Source organism: Gorilla gorilla, chromosome 9 (assembly GCF_029281585.2).
Source record: "Gorilla gorilla gorilla isolate KB3781 chromosome 9, NHGRI_mGorGor1-v2.1_pri, whole genome shotgun sequence".
NCBI classification, from domain to species: domain Eukaryota; kingdom Metazoa; phylum Chordata; class Mammalia; order Primates; family Hominidae; genus Gorilla; species Gorilla gorilla.
The window spans coordinates 77,070,910-77,086,670 of record NC_073233.2 but is presented as its reverse complement, the minus strand read 5'-3'; positions in this window follow the sequence as shown (position 1 = coordinate 77,086,670).

The following is a 15,761-nucleotide window of genomic DNA, read 5'->3' as shown; positions in this document are numbered from 1 at the left end:
TTCCCAGGAGCAGGGGGCATGCCATGCTATGCAGGCTACATGAGGAAGGACGAGGGTTGGTCAGGAGGCAGAGGGAGCAGGGGAACACAAGGGGAGACTTTACTATCACTACTATTACTATTGACATAGTAATAATAGTAATAAAGTACCATAGTAGTCAAGACTCTCCCCTTGGTGGTGGAAAGTTAAGTGAGGGTGTCTCCTATGGGGCAGAAGGCAAAACACAGATGTTGGGGGTTGTGGCCAGAGGGTTTGTGATATGATTTTTGTGCACCCATGAAAACACAAGGATAGTAAGGATAGAAACAAGCCTGGCTATAGTTTGGCTCATGATTTCAAGATACCAAATTACAGGACATCAAGAATGATTATTACAGTGGAGCGTAGCTTAGAAGCAGCCAGAGAGGCAAGGTTGGCCCACAGCTGACTTCTCAACAGCAATGGATGAGCGGAAGATAGTGGAATGACATTTTTAAGGTGCTAGAGTGAAGGGACTACCTAGAATTGTATACTCAACCAAAAATGTTTAAATAAAGACACATGCTAGAGGTTTCTCTTGGGAACATACCTACGAGTATATATGCTTAGCTGAAGGGAATATGCATCTGGCTTCATGGACGCTTCCAACAATAGCTTAGTTGGGGTTCCTTCCAGTTGCTTCTGTGAAATTAAAGAATTCAGACTTAAAGCTGTTGGAACTGTATTCAGAGCCTTGAGAGGAACATGGCTATACAACTTGAGTCACATGGAATGCAACTGCAACTTCTACCTTTTTTTTTCCCCATAAATAATTAAGAAGACCAAACGACTTCAGAGATAAGAATCCCTTGAATTTCTACCCCTCCTCATGGAGTAATAAAGTATTTTCCTTGGAATGCAGCAATCTGTAACCGATCAAGTCACTGTACGCACTGATCGTGTATGGAAAATGTTGTAATCCTGCTGAAATTTCTCTGTCTCTGCCTATGTAAGAGAAATCTTAACTTCTCCACTTTGAAACACTGACCCCATTTGTTTGGAGTCAGTGTTGCCCAAGTGGCTATCCTCATGCTTTGGGCTCAAAGAATCTCTACATTTAATCATAGTTTCTGAATCTCACTGTTTAAGGTTGACACTTCTCATCCTCACCAACACGGGCTTTTGAGTGCTTGCCAAGCTGGTGGGTGAGACATAGTGTCTCGGTATAGTTCGGGGTTGCATTTTCATATTGACTTTTCTTATGCTGATTGCCTTTGGGGTTTCTTCTCTTGTGAAGTACCAGTTGAGTCTTTGGTTGTTTCTTTTTCTTAGGAATTTGTAGGCATTCTTCATTGTATTAACCATTACCTCTTTTTCCTGCATTCTGATGCTTTGACATCTGGGAACGTGCTGACCCTGGAGGGATGGCCCCTCCCAGGATTAGCCAATTTCTAGAAATGAAGTCATCTGTGAGTGCACCTTTCAAATGTAAACCAACTAACTAATCCAGAGCTCACATTTGCAACGACCTCTTCTATCAGGTTCTCATACTCAGGGCTACCATCCTCCTGCCACAATCACCCCAGGGCCAGGTACCAGACAGGGAGGGACAGCCCCTGTGCCCCAGAGCCTGTGACATTATTCAAACTAGCCCATCCTATGCCTACTTGCCCTGCCTCACTCGTTTCTTCCTGCAGAAACCACAATCAAGGCTCTTGCCCACACTTTCCCCTTAGTCCCTATCCCTCCAGACCAATTCCCCTGCTTCCCTGTGCCCCCATCCACCCTGGGGTGCAGCATGTCCCCTCCCCTGCAGATCTGTGAGTAACAAACTATCTTTTCAGTAATGGTTATCTCCTGATCTGTTGGCCTCATCATATCTGAATAATAATAAAACCTATAGCAGCCGGGCGTGGTGGCTCACACCTGTAATCCCAGCACTTTGGGAGGCCGAGGTGGGCGGATCACGGGGTCAAGAGATCGAGACCATCATGGCCAACATGGTGAAACCCTGTCTCTACTAAAAATACAAAAATTAGCTGGGCGTGGTGGTGCACGCCTTTAATCTCAGCCACTTGGGAGGCTGAGGCAGGAGAATCACTTGAACCCGGGAGGCAGAGATTGCAGTGAGCCGAGATCATGGCACTGCACTCCAGCCTGGTGACAGAGCGAGACTCCATCTCAAAAAAACAACAGCAACAACAAAAAAAATTTTTCTTCATACAAATTATTTGTCAGTTCTAAGCATTGCAATATCTTCTCCCAGTTTGTAGTTTGTCTTTTCATGCTTCTTATGGTGTTTTTTGTTGGTTGGTTGGTTGGTTGGTTTTTGAAACACAGTCTCGCTCTGTCGCCCGGGCTGGAGTGCAGTGGCACAATCTTGGCTCACTGCAACCTCCACCTCCCAGGTTCAAGCAATTCACCTGCCTCAGCCTCCCGAGTAGCTAAGATTACAAGTATGTGCCACCATGGCCAGCTAATTTTTGTATTTTTAGTAGAGATGAGGTTTCGCTGTGTTGGCCAGGCTGGTCTCAAACTCCTCACCTCAAGTGAGCCGCCTGCCTAACCTCCCCAAAGTGCTGGGATTACAGGCGTGAGCCACCGTGCCAGGCCCTTACGGTGTTTTTTGAGGAACATAAACTCTAAATTGTAATGTGGTCAAATTCATCAATTGTACTGAAGGCCCCAACTGGGACAATAAGGCAAAAAAAATAAACTCATAAAGACTGGAAAAGAAGACAAAATCCTGTCATTATTCACAGATAACGCAATTATCTATGTTGAAATTCCAAAATAATCTACAAACAAGTTATTCAAAATAAGAACAGACTCTACCAAGGTTTCGAGTTAGAAAGTCAGTGTGGGAAACTCAGGAAGAAAGTACTGCCCATTACTGTCTCTTGAGGACCTGAGGCTTCATCTCTACAAACACTTCCCCAATTACAGAAGCCAAGGGAGGGACATGTGGCAGGTCCCAGACAGCTCTTAAAGCTTCTCTCAGGAGGTGACACGCCCCACTATGCTTGCACACCATTGGCCAAAACAAGACACATGTTCAAGCCTAACAAATGTGATTGGATAGTCAGTCCCATGATTAGGTTACACCATATAAAACTCCATCATAGCCAAGTGGAGTGAGATTCTTTTGCTGGTTTTGAAAAAGTGAGCTACCATACTGTGAGAGGAGAGGCCACAGGTTAGAATCTGAGGGCAACCTCTAGAAGTTGAGAGTGGCTCCAGCTGACAGCCAGCAATAAAACAAGGACTTCAGTTCTACACCAAAAGCAACTGAATTCTGTCAACAACCCCATGAGCTTGGAAGCATATTCCTCCTCAGAGCCTCCAGTTGGGGACCACAGTCCCAGCCGCCATCTTGATTTCAGCCTTGTGAGAACCCAGGCAGAGAACCTAGCCAACCTGGACTTCTTGCCCTAGAAAACAGTGAGCTAATAAGTGGGTATTGCTCTAAGCCACTAAGTTTGTGTAATTTGTTATACAGCATAGATGACTAACACAGAATTTGGTGGAGATTGGAAATCCTACCATGTGCCTGAACTATTTAAAGCTGCAAATACTGTGGTAAGAACACTAATGATCACCATAGGCTCCTACCTCACACCTCACCCAAAAATCAGTTTCAGGTGGTTTAACAGTTAAACATCAAAGGCAGAACTATGAAACATTTAGAGGGCAATACAGAGTAACATCTTAGAGCCTCGGGGGCAGGGACATCTTAACAACACATAAAAAGTACCAATCCTAAAGGAAAACAATGGACTAATTTGGTCGATGTATTTTTAGGCAAATGAAAATTAAGATGTTTGCACTAATTAATGCCAATAAAGACAATTCCAAAGGATATATTTCAGGTCAAAGAGAAATTACCACAGAAGGAATATTTAAGGTGCAAGAAAAGATTGTGTGCAAAGAGCATGGGGAACATTTGGGGAAATCTAAGCAAACCTGACCAAATAAAACAAGAAAAGTCAGGTCTGCTTGTCGAAGTCAAAATTAGAAGTGAACTGTATTAGGTCCGTTCTCACGCTGCTAATAAAGACATACCCGAGACTGGGTAATTTATAAAGAGAAGAGGTTTCATTGACTCACAGTTCTGCATGGCTGGAGAGGCCTCAGGAAACTTACCGTTATGGGGAAGGGGAAGCAGATACATCCTTCTTCACGTGGCAGCAGCAAGGAGAAGTGCTGAGCAAAAGAGGGAAGCCCCTTATAAAACCATCACATCTTGTGAGAACTCACTCACTATCAAGAACAGGTGTGGGAAACCGCCCCCGTGATTCAAGTATCTCCACCTGGTACCTCCCATGACCTGTGGGGATTATGGGAACTACAAGATGAGATTATGGGAACTACAAGGCACACAGCCAGACCATAACATAAACGATATAACACAATTGCATATAAGTCAGAAGAGGAGAGACAGGAGATGATTCTATGATTTTGTACCATTTGGAAGAAGCATGAAATATTGATTAACTTCGACCTTTACAAGTTTAGCACACCTGGTCAAAATTTCAGATCAATTTAACAATTTGTCCCTGCCAGGTCCTGCAGATCAAATTCTTCAACTATGATTAACTCCTGAAGGTCAAATTCAGATTTTATTTTTTAGCGGTTTTATTTTTGAGGGCATTTTCGTTTCACCTCTTCTAATGGGTAGATGTTTCTTTCATGATACACCACAGCCTATTATTGTTAAGGCTTCAAGCCTCCCAGCCACTGACCTCTTCAAGCAAGGTAAGTTGTTATCTGTGGCCCCTGAATGTTCCTCACGTCGCCAGTACTTACAGTGAGTGGTACAACATCAATGCAAAGATAGCTATTCAGAGAAATTGCCAATTGTCATGGGCCTCTGAAAGGGAGCTTTTTTCACAAAATCCAACATTTCCCTGGCAACATGGCTTCACCTTCTATTCTTATGATTTACAGAAGTCACAAAGAAAGCACCTACTGCTATTACTGGAATTTCAGCTCATAGTGTGGTCAAAATCTATAATTTCTGTTGTGATGTATGCAAGCATTACTTTGAATGGCATCTGACAGAGTTTGGTGGTCCAGGTCATTACTGGCAAATCAAGAGTCCTGTTTCAGCCACAAAATCAAGTGTCATCGCAGCCATGCTATGGAGAGGGAAATATGGGTTTTGGGTAATGTAGATATTAAAATATATTGTAACCGTGAGACCAGCTCAAACTGATCAACAATTGCGTAAGTTGTTACTGGTAATGCAGAGCCGGAATTGCCCAGGCGTGCACAAGACAAAACACTTTAACCTCCTGTTAATGCTGCCAGCCTGGCAGACCAGCTGTGTGGGCATCAACTGGGACTAGTTATAAATGCCATAAAAGCTCCACCCACCCCAGATCAGAGAGACAGATTTGAACACTGCCTCCTGTCTCCTTGCCATTGACTCACAATAAAGCTCTTTCTTTTTTCCAAAAGCCTGTGCCATAGTATTGGATATTGAGCCCACCACTCAGTAACAATTTGTTGGCCTCATATTTGGCCAAATGTATATGGCACAACTGATTTTAAAATAATCCTTTCTGCCAGGCACAGTGTCTCATGCCTATAACCCTAGCATTTTGGGAGGCCAAGGTGGGTGGATCGCTTGAGCCCAGGAGTTCAACACCAGCCTGGGCAACATGGCAAAACCCCATCTCTACAAAAAATACAAAATTTGGCTAGGCATGTTGGTGTGCACCTGTAGTGCCAGCTACTAGGGAAGCTAAGGCAGGAGGATTCCTTGAGCCTCGGACGCAGAGGTTGCAGTGAACCGAGATCACGCCACTGCACTCCGGCCCAGGTAACAGAGGAAGACCTTGTCTCAAATAATAATAATAATAATGCTTTCAATTCCCTTTTATTGCCTACATCACAACAATTTTCTGTTAACTAATATGATGTTTTGACTTTTGGTCTTAGTATGTTTTAGTACAAATATTCAGAGACAAATTTTTCATCTAAGAGACAAATTATTCAGTTGATCCAAAATTTCTAGGGTCACCACCATAAGAACAGAAATTGAATATATAAGTTCCAAAGTAGTAGAGGAGGAGAAAATAAAATGAGAAGAAAAATAAACAATCTGGGCCGGGCGCAGTGGCTCACACCTGTAATCCCAGCGCTTTGGGAGGCCGAGGCGGGCAGATCACAGGTCAGGAGTTCGAGACCACCCTGGTCAACATGGTGAAACGCTGTCTCTACTAAAAGTGCAAAAAATTAGCTGGGCATGGTGGCAAGCACCTGTAATACCAGCTACTCAGGAGGCTGAGGCAAGAGAATTGCTTGAACCCGGGAGGTGGAGGTTGCAGTGAGCTGAGACCATGCCACTGCACTCCAGCCTGGGCAACAGAGCGAGACTCTGTCTCAAAAAAAAAAAAAAGAAAAGAACAAGAAAAAGAAGCAAAAGCAATCTAAATGAAGCTACAAAAAGAGAGAAAAGACTACCCATGGGGCAAACTCAAAGAGTGGAAACAAATCCCCCAAAGTTATGCTGAACGTAATGGCAACCACCCAGGCCTGGTCAGTGCTCTGAACTTGACCTAGAGAAAAGACCTTCCGCCTGCTGCCTGCTCCTCGTCCTTCAGGTTGCAGAGTTCATGCCGCCTTCTCAGAGAGGCCCCTGCTGACCTCCCTGGCTGAGCTCGCTTCCCATCTCTTTGCTTTCATAGTGTGGTCCTGTTTGGTTAGTGCAGGCCATCCCCGCTACATGCAGATTCCACACTTGTGACTATGCCTACTCGCTAAAAATGCATGTGTAGCCTCAAATCAACACTCTCAGTGCCTCTAGCCACATATAGACATCTGCAGGTGGCAAAGCGTCTGCACTGCTTGACGTCCATGTTCCTAGCTGAGACTGAACCAGCCGACACACAGCCTTCTTGTCTTGGCTCTCAACCTGTTGTACTGAAACAGGTGTCATTTCTGCGATGTACTTAATGCCACTTTATCCACGTGTTTGTGCATTTTGCTTGTGATTCTACCACTTAAAGTGCTGTCTAATATTCCTAAATTGGAAAGGCTGTGACATGCCTAATGGAGATAGACTTGCGCTAGGTGAGCCTCTTTCAGGCATGAGGTATGGTGCTGCTGGCCATGAGTTCAGTGTTAATGAGTCAGCCACAGATAGAAAATGAGGTGTCTTCAAACAGAAACACACATAAAACAAAGTTATGTATTGATCAGTTGGCAAAAATGTAGCCAAGGCTTGTAGGAACCTAACTGATAAGGTTTGGCTCAGGGGCCCCACCGGGAATGCATCTCCTTCTTTGTTGTAGCCAGTTTCTAAGATGGCTTCCATATTCCTCCCCACTGGTATCCACACCCTTGTGTAGTGCCTTCCCTCACTTAATAAGACTGACCTCTGCAACCAATAGAAATGATGGGGTATGATTTTCCGGGCTAGATGGTAAAAGATGTTGTGGCTTCTTGGATCACATGCTCTGGGGAAAATCAGCCACCACGTTGTGAGGACACTCAAGCATTGCTGTGGAGAGGTCTCCATTGCCAGGAGCTGAGGCCTCCCACCAGTTTGCCAAACACATGAGAATCTGCATTTGGAAGCAGATCCTTGGCCTCAATCAAGCCTTCTGATGATGCAGCCCAGCCAACACCTTGACCACAACCTCATGAGAGACCCAGAGCCAGGACTGCCCAGCTAAGCCACTCCCAAATTCCTGACCCACAGAAACTGTGTGAGATAATAGATGTTTCTTCTTGTGTTAACCCATTAAGTGCTGGGGAAATTTGTTGTGCAATAATAAACAACTGATACATACCTCTTTGGTTTTTCAGAGTCCTTCCCTTCCTCAGAAGCCAGGGTCAAGCCCACCTCCATTCCCACTCCTGGGAAGACTGCTCTGAGGGTTGACCACAATTTTACCCTCCCCTGGGCCCCACACAGTGAACTTGACATACACTTTGGTATGGTGTCCACTCCCATAACCTCAGGAGCCCCTGAGGACAAGACCCTGCTGGCTCCCTCATGCCCCTGAACCTGGACCATTGGTACAGGAGTGCAGATGATACTAATGATAGCATCAGAGAGCAGAGCAGACTTGGGACTCCTCAGCAGGAGAGGGACTGGAGCAACTCCTGCCTCTAGAGAGAATGAGAATTTGCTTTTGCCAGGCCCTTGCTACGTAGAGGCAGGGTCAAGGTACACACTTGACAAGTATCCCACTGACTCCCTGGGGCAAGAGGGTATCCTTGGCATTCCCATCCCACCGACAAAGGCAGCATCAGCTCATTGCCCCAGGTCACTCAGCTCGGCCATGTCTGACCCAGGACTGGAACCAGCTGTTGGCTCCAGTGTCCACCCAGCCCTGCCTGCCCTGTCTTGGGCACTGCCACTTCTGCTTGCTCCTTGATGCCCCCATGCTCCAAAGGCCTTCACTCCATGCACCCACACGCGTGCACCAAAGCTGGGGGCTCACACTACCAGCACAAACTCAGCACACCCACCTGGCCCCACCCCAGGCCTCTGATGTCACCAGACCTCCAAAGCCAGGAAGAGATACAAATGCATTGAAGTACGGTCACAGGGGAACACACGGTGACAAGAGCCACACCCTCCACCTGGAACCTAAGCCACTTGGAAGGCCACACAAGGAGGAAGCAGGGCAGAGTTGGGAACCTGAGACCAACCCAGAACCTATTCCTGTATCAGCTCATTCACTCACTCGCCGTTCACATGCAAAGTCCCTGAGCACCTACTGTGTGCCAGGCACAGTGCCAAGCCCTGAAAATGCAGCCGGGAATGCGACAAGCTCTCCTGGGCTTCCAGCCCTGCTGGGAGAGAGACTGTGAACTAACCAAGCCCCAGCTCTCCCTGGACATGTCAGGTGCCTGTGAGTGAGTCTTTGGCCTCTCTAGAGCCTCAGTTTGCCCTCTCGAAATGGGGAGTGATGGCGAGCAGTGGCTCTCACCCAGGGGACCCACAGAGGGACATTTGGCAATGTCTGGAGACATATTTGGTTGTCATGCTGGGCAGGGCTTGGGGGGGTGCGACTGGCATCTGGTGGATAGAAGCCAGGGATGCTGCTAAACATCCTACAACATACAGGACAGCCTCCACAAAGAATGACCCTGTCCAAAATGTGGATAGTGCCACCACAGTGGAGAAACCCCAGCTTGGAGGGATTGGTGAGGCTGCAGGTGGAGAGGCTGCAGCACCAAGCCTGGCAGCTGGACAGTCCCTGACAAAGGTGTGTTCCCTTCTCCAGCCGTTCTTGAGGCCCTTGCTGAGACCAGGGGACCCTGAGCCCTGCAGGAACCCAGGCCATTGATGTATACACAGCCTCTCTGCCTGTCCACCAAGGTCCCAGGGCAGGGCCGTGTCAGCGGAACCCACGGCCAGCTCACGGACAGGAGGAAAGCAGGCCAGGCCTGTTCCTCACCTCTGCTGGTCCTGGGTTTCTCGAACTCCCATCAGGACTCAGGGTCTCCCCTCCCACAAGGTCCCAGCAAGGCTGCATGCAGCCTGCACTCACCCATCAGTCCTCGCTCCTGCCGCACCTCCCCGGCCGCCAGTGCCACCCAGGCCTCCCCAGCTGAGGGGCAGGATCTTCCTTCCAAAGTTGGGCAGTCCCAGGCAAGTGTCCTCCCTCTCTGGGTCTTGGTTCCCCACATAACGGGAATCAAAATAACTGCAGCCCCAGGTCACGGCATGGGCTTGGGGTGGGACCTGAATGTCCCTCCTCAAACACAGAAGCTTCCTTCTGACCACCAGCGCTGCTCTCTGTGAGATCGCATTAGTTTGTTCTCATGCTGCTAATAAAGACATACCTGGGACTGGGTAATTTTTAAAGGAAAGAAGTTTAATTGACTCACAGTTGCACATGGCCAGGGAGGCCTCACAATCGTGGCAGAAGGCAAAGGAGAAGCAAGACACATCTTACATGGGGGCAGGCAAGAGAGAGCGTGTGCAGGGGAACTCCCCTTTATAAAACCATCAGATCTCATGAGACTTATTCACTACCACAAGAACAGTACAGGGGAAACCACCCCCGTGATTCAATGATCTCCACCTGGCCCCACTCCTGACACGTGGGGATCGTTACAATTCAAGGCGAGATTTGGGTGGAGACACAGCCCAATCATATCAGGGATCCTAACCCCGGAGAAAACAAAGGGTCAAGCACTGCTTTTTCTGCATTGCATTCACTGTGGGCTTCAGACACAGCAGAGTCAGGAGGACTCCTGTCCTTTGACCTGAGGCCAAGAGCCTGCTCTGACCCCTTGTCACCCTTCCCCTGTGCCCAGGTCAGAAGTCTGTGCCCAGGCCTGCTCCTCCTGGAGGCCCCTCATCCCCAGTAAGAGCCCGCCACGGACTAGACATGTTGGGCTACACGGGCCCTGCACCAGGGCAGTCATCATCTTTACCAGCACCAAAACTCCCTCGATGACGGAGCCTCAGCAGGCCCCAGCCTTGACCCTGGCTTTCACGGTCCATTGGGTTTTGTTATAATTTACAATTTCCACTAGATGGATGGTTCCAAGTTCATTCACTTGTGCCACAAACATTTATGGGACCACCTACTGAGTACCGGGTGCCGTGGACAGGGATGTATGTGACTCACAACTTCATCGGGGCATGGAGAGTCTGTCCACCACCGTCAGGAGCATCGTGAGGAGCTGATGCTGTTCTGGGGACCCCACGTGAGAGCCTCCTGGGTCACTGAGGGAAGAGATGCAAAACAAGAAATTTGCAACCCGGAGGAGACTCACTGTCCAGGAGGGGGACTGGCAGCACCCTCACCCTGAAATAAGCACCTGCCAATGACATTGGTTAAATCACACCCATGTTCCCGCGTGGATGCAGATTTAGGCGGCCTGACGTGGTGAGACCTGACCTGGGAAAGTTACATGGCATCGACGGATCGATTCCCAGTTCTGCCACTCACACTGTTCCACCTTAGACAAATAACTCGCTCCCCCCACCCTGAGAAATGGGGCCAGGAACCTGCTGGCGGGTGAGGAGAGTGGGTAGAGTCTGATAAAAATGTTTGTGTTTGGGCTGGGTGGCTCAGCCCACACACAGATAGGGAAGGTGCCTCCAGGCTGGACAGAGAGGAGGAGGAGAACTCCTGGGTCACAGGCAAGCAGCAGCTGCCCGGAGCTGGAAAGGACAGCAGTGGTGGCTCATCCAGCAACTGCATTTTCTAAGCAGTGGGCAGGATCCAGCCTTGGGGTCCCCTAGACAAGGTCACTGATATGGTTTGGCTCTGTATTCCCATCCAAATCTCATGTTGAATTATAATTCCCAGTGCTGAAAGAAAGGCCTGGTGAGGCCAGGCGTGGTAGCTCGCACCTGTAACCCCAGCACTTCGGGAGGCTGAGGTGGGCAGATCAGGAGGTCAGAAGATCGAGACCATCCTGGCTAACACAGCAAAACCCCATCCCTACTAAAAATACAAAAAATTAGCCAGGTATGGTGGCACGTGCCTGTAGTCACAGCTACTCGAGAGGCTAAGGCAGGAGAATCACTTGAACCCAGGAGGCGGAGGTTGCAGTGAGCCAAGATTGCACCACTGCACTCCAGCCTGGGCAACAGAGCGAAACTCTGTCTCAAAAAAAAAAAAAAAGAAAGAAAAAGAAAAAGAAAAAGAAAGGCCTGGTGGGAGGTGACTGGGTCATGGGGGTGGATTTCCTCCTTGCTTTTCTGGTCATAGTGAGTGAGTTCTCACTATGAGTGAGATCCAGTTGTTTAAAAGTGTGTGGCTCTTCCCTCTGTTTTCTCTTCCCCTTTCTCCAGCCATGTAAGACATGTCTGCTTCCCCTTCGCCTTCTGCCATGATTGTAAGTTTCCTGAGGCCTCCCCAGCCATGCTTCCTGTACAGCCTGTGGAACGGTGAGCAAGTTAAACCTCTTTTCTTTATAAATTACCCAATCTCAGGTATTTCCTTATAGTAATGTGCAAATGAACTAATACAGTCACCCTGCAGTTCTGAGGACAAACAGTTGGGCAAAGGCTGATGCCAGCACCAAAACCCGCAGGGTGGCCCAACAGCTTCACATCTGTTGTTCACAGGTGGCAGAGAAGACTTGGCCAACAGCTGCCCAGGTGGACAAAGGCAACTGTGACAGGGAAAGCCTGGCCAGCTGCTGGTGGCCACAGGACGTGGGCACTGCAGGGCACTGTAGACAAAAGTGAATTCACACCAAAGGGTCACAGACCTAAATGTAAAACCTACAACTACAAGCCTGGAAGAAAACAGAGCAGAAGTTCTGCTACTTTGAGACAGGCATGAGTTCTTAGGTAGGACTCAAAAAGCACAAAGTATAAAAGAACAAAATCATAAATTAGACCTCATCAAAACAGAAATTTCTCCTCAAAAGACACTGCTAATAAAATGAAAAGACAAGCCACAGGCTAGGAGACAATATTTCCAAATTGTGTACATTATAAATATCTCTCATCTAGAACATAGAAGAACTCTTACAACTCAGTCATAAGAAAAACAACGCCTATTTTTTAAATACACAAAATTTGAACTGACGCTTCACCAAAGATGAAAACAGACGGCAAATAAGCAACTGGATGGCAAACTGAAAAGATGTTCAACAACATTAGAGAGTCAGGAAAGGCAAACTAAAACCACCATACACTTACTAAAGTGGCTAAAATTTAAAACTGACAATACTAAGTGTTGAAAAAGATGTGGAGCAACTGGAACTCTCATACCTTGCTGTTGGGAACGTAACACGATGCAGCCATGTCAGGAAAGAGTCTGGCAGTTTCTTATACAGTTAAATGTACACTTAACATACAATCCAGTGATAATCCCACTTCTGGCATGTGCCCAAAAGAAAACATATGTGCACCCAAAGACCCAGATACAAATGTTTGCAGCAGCTTTATTCATAGCAGCCACAAGTGGAAACAACTCAAATGTCCATTAACTGGTATGTGGGAAAGCAAGCTGTGGCATATTCATACAACCCAGCCTTCGTGCAATGGTCACACAATATTCAACAGTAAAAAGGAACTATCTACAGATACACACAACAACATGGGTGAATCTCAAATGCATATGGCAAGTGATAGAGTCACAGGCAGAGAGCTGCACAATGCGCACTTCCATTTCTATGACATGCTGGAAAACCACAGGAATAAAAACCAGGTCATTGGTTTCTAGGGGCTGGGGTGGGGGCAGGCGTTGACGGCCAAGGGGCAGCATTGAGGGACTTCTGGGAGACAGCGCTGTACTATGCCTGGACTACAGTGGTCGTTGCACAGTTGTGTCTTTGTCAGAAGTCACCAAACTGTAAAAAGAGCCACTTTTGCTGTGTGCTAATTATGGCTCAATAACACTCCACCAAAAAAAAAAAAAAATCACTTCACTCTCCTCATCATTGAAAGTAACGACATTGAAGGAAGAGGAGGAACACTCCTTACGTGGCAGAAATGGTGCTGAACAACCAAGGAGCTGCATTCCCTGTGCTCAGGTACCCAGGGGGCCCTGGGTTCTCTCCATTTTACAGATGAGTAAACGGAGGTCTGGAGGTGCCAGGTCACCCAGTGCCACCCAGGAAGGCTGGAATGGAGTTGGGACTTCCACCCAGGCCTGACTGCAGCATCACCCCCCAAACCACTAAGGCTGTCCTGGGAGAGACCTTGGGGATCAGCAAGCCAGCCTCCTCCTCCCGTTTTCCAGAGGAAAGCATGAGGTTTCAGGGGGCCCGACCCATCCAGGCTCACGAAGAGAGGGACAGAATCAGAATCTGGAGGGAGCCAGGTCTCATTTGTCAGCAAACTCCTTCCTACGACAACCTTGGGAATAGAAAAGACCCCAAGACATGACAGGAATGAGATCCGAGGCCACATGCAACACAGATGCACCAGGATAAGCCCCGCCCCTACCCTCAGGGAGCTCCCAGCCCCATCTGGCACAAGGTCACCTCCCAGACCCTGGGCAAGTGGCAGCCCAGACACACCCAGGAGTGCAAACACCTCTCCACAGTCCCCTCCTGGGACACTAGGCCCCTGAGGATGATGGAAGCTGCGGGTTCCCCATGGGGGACTGGGGTTACAGCAGGGAGGGAGGGGGACCCATGACATGCCTTAGGCCTGTCCAGGAGGGATTCCAGCCCCAGGGAGAAGGCAAAGACAGGAACGCCGTTTCCAAGCCGGAGAAGCAGTGAGAGTCCACACCGCGTTTCCCGGTCTGCAGGGAAAGGCCACAGCTGGTGGGTGGGTCAGTAACCAGACCTTTCTGGGCTGGCTTCAGGACCTCTACACCCCACCTTGGTTCTGACCAACAGTTATGGGAGTCAGAAAATGCAAGTGCTCAGCTCTTTAGCCCAGGAATTCCCAGCCAGCAGGCAAAGCCCTCGGGAACACACGAACACACGTGCAAGATGCCCCACCTAGAGGCAGGAATGTGGGTGAGGCATTTGCACCATTAGGCAGGTCTGAATACCTGAGGAGAGCTGCTCCCTCAGCGCTTCCCACCCTAGCTTCCCATCATGGCTGGGCCACCTACTAGCTTCTCTGTGCCTCAGTTTCCTCATCTGGGAATTGTGGATTGCAATCCTATCTACACCCCAGTCTCTAATGGAGATAGTGTATGCAAAGTACATCTACGTAGGCCTGACACACAGCTAGTAGCCGTGTGGCAGCCAGCCCAGGGTTGTTCTTGGGAACATGGGACAGCCCACTGCCTGGAAATTTGGTGGCTCTGGGATTGGCCAGACATCTTCCGTGGAAAACCAGGCGGCCCATGCTAAGACAAGGTGGCCCATCGAGATATCGCAGTCTGGGAACCTTTCCGGGCCACCCCTGGGCAGCTCGGACAGTGCCAGGGACCTTGGCCAGCTCATGCCTAGAGGCTCCCCTGCCAGGCTGCCTGCACCCTCCTCGAGCAAGGCCTGGCCTAGATGCACAGACACCCAGAGGGAAGGGGCTCCGGGACAGCAGAGGTTGGGGACAGCCTTCTGAGCCTCTGTTTAGGACCAGCACGATGCTAAGACGACCTCCAGGACAACAGCCGGCAGGGACCACAAGCCAACAGGCCTCTGACATCACCAGGCCTCCAAAGTCAGGAATAGATAAAATGCATCGAAACACGGTCACAGGGGAACACAATGCTGGAGAGGACACCCTCTGAAGGAAGGAGGGCTCAGCTCTTTTGAAACATGGATGGAAAACTCCAGAAGACAGATATCCTTATTTATGAGGTGCCCTGATCCCTGAGCAGGCAGTAGAACCGGCCAGCCCTCGAGGCCCCCCACTGAGCTTCTGCAAGCTGCATTTCCTGGGCTTCTGCAAGCTGCATTTCCTGGGCTTCTGCAAGCTGCATTTCCCGGGCTTCTGCAAGCTGCATTTCCTGGGCTTCTGCAAGCTGCATTTCCTGGGCTTCTGCAAGCTGCATTTCCTGAGCTTCTGCAAGCTGCATTTCCTGGGCTTCTGCAAGCTGCATTTCCTGAGCTTCTGCAAGCTGCATTTCCTGGGCTTCTGCAAGCTGCATTTCCTGGGATCAGATAGCACTTCCTCCCCGACTCCCTGGGAGCATCCTCTACAGTGGGGAGCCTGAGTTAACAGAGGCGGCCGCTGAGGCTTATGGAAGTCATGTTCCCTCTCAAGGCCACACAGCCAGACATGGCAGAGCCAGGACTGGAACGTAAGATTCTGATTCCAGTGCTCCATCTCTTTCCCTGGCCCGCCTCCCTGCACATGCAGATTCCACCTACCTAGCAAACCCCCACACCCACTCTCATCACCCCCATCAAGGCCCCCACCCAGGAATGGCAAGGTTCATTGCCTTGAAGGAACACTTAGA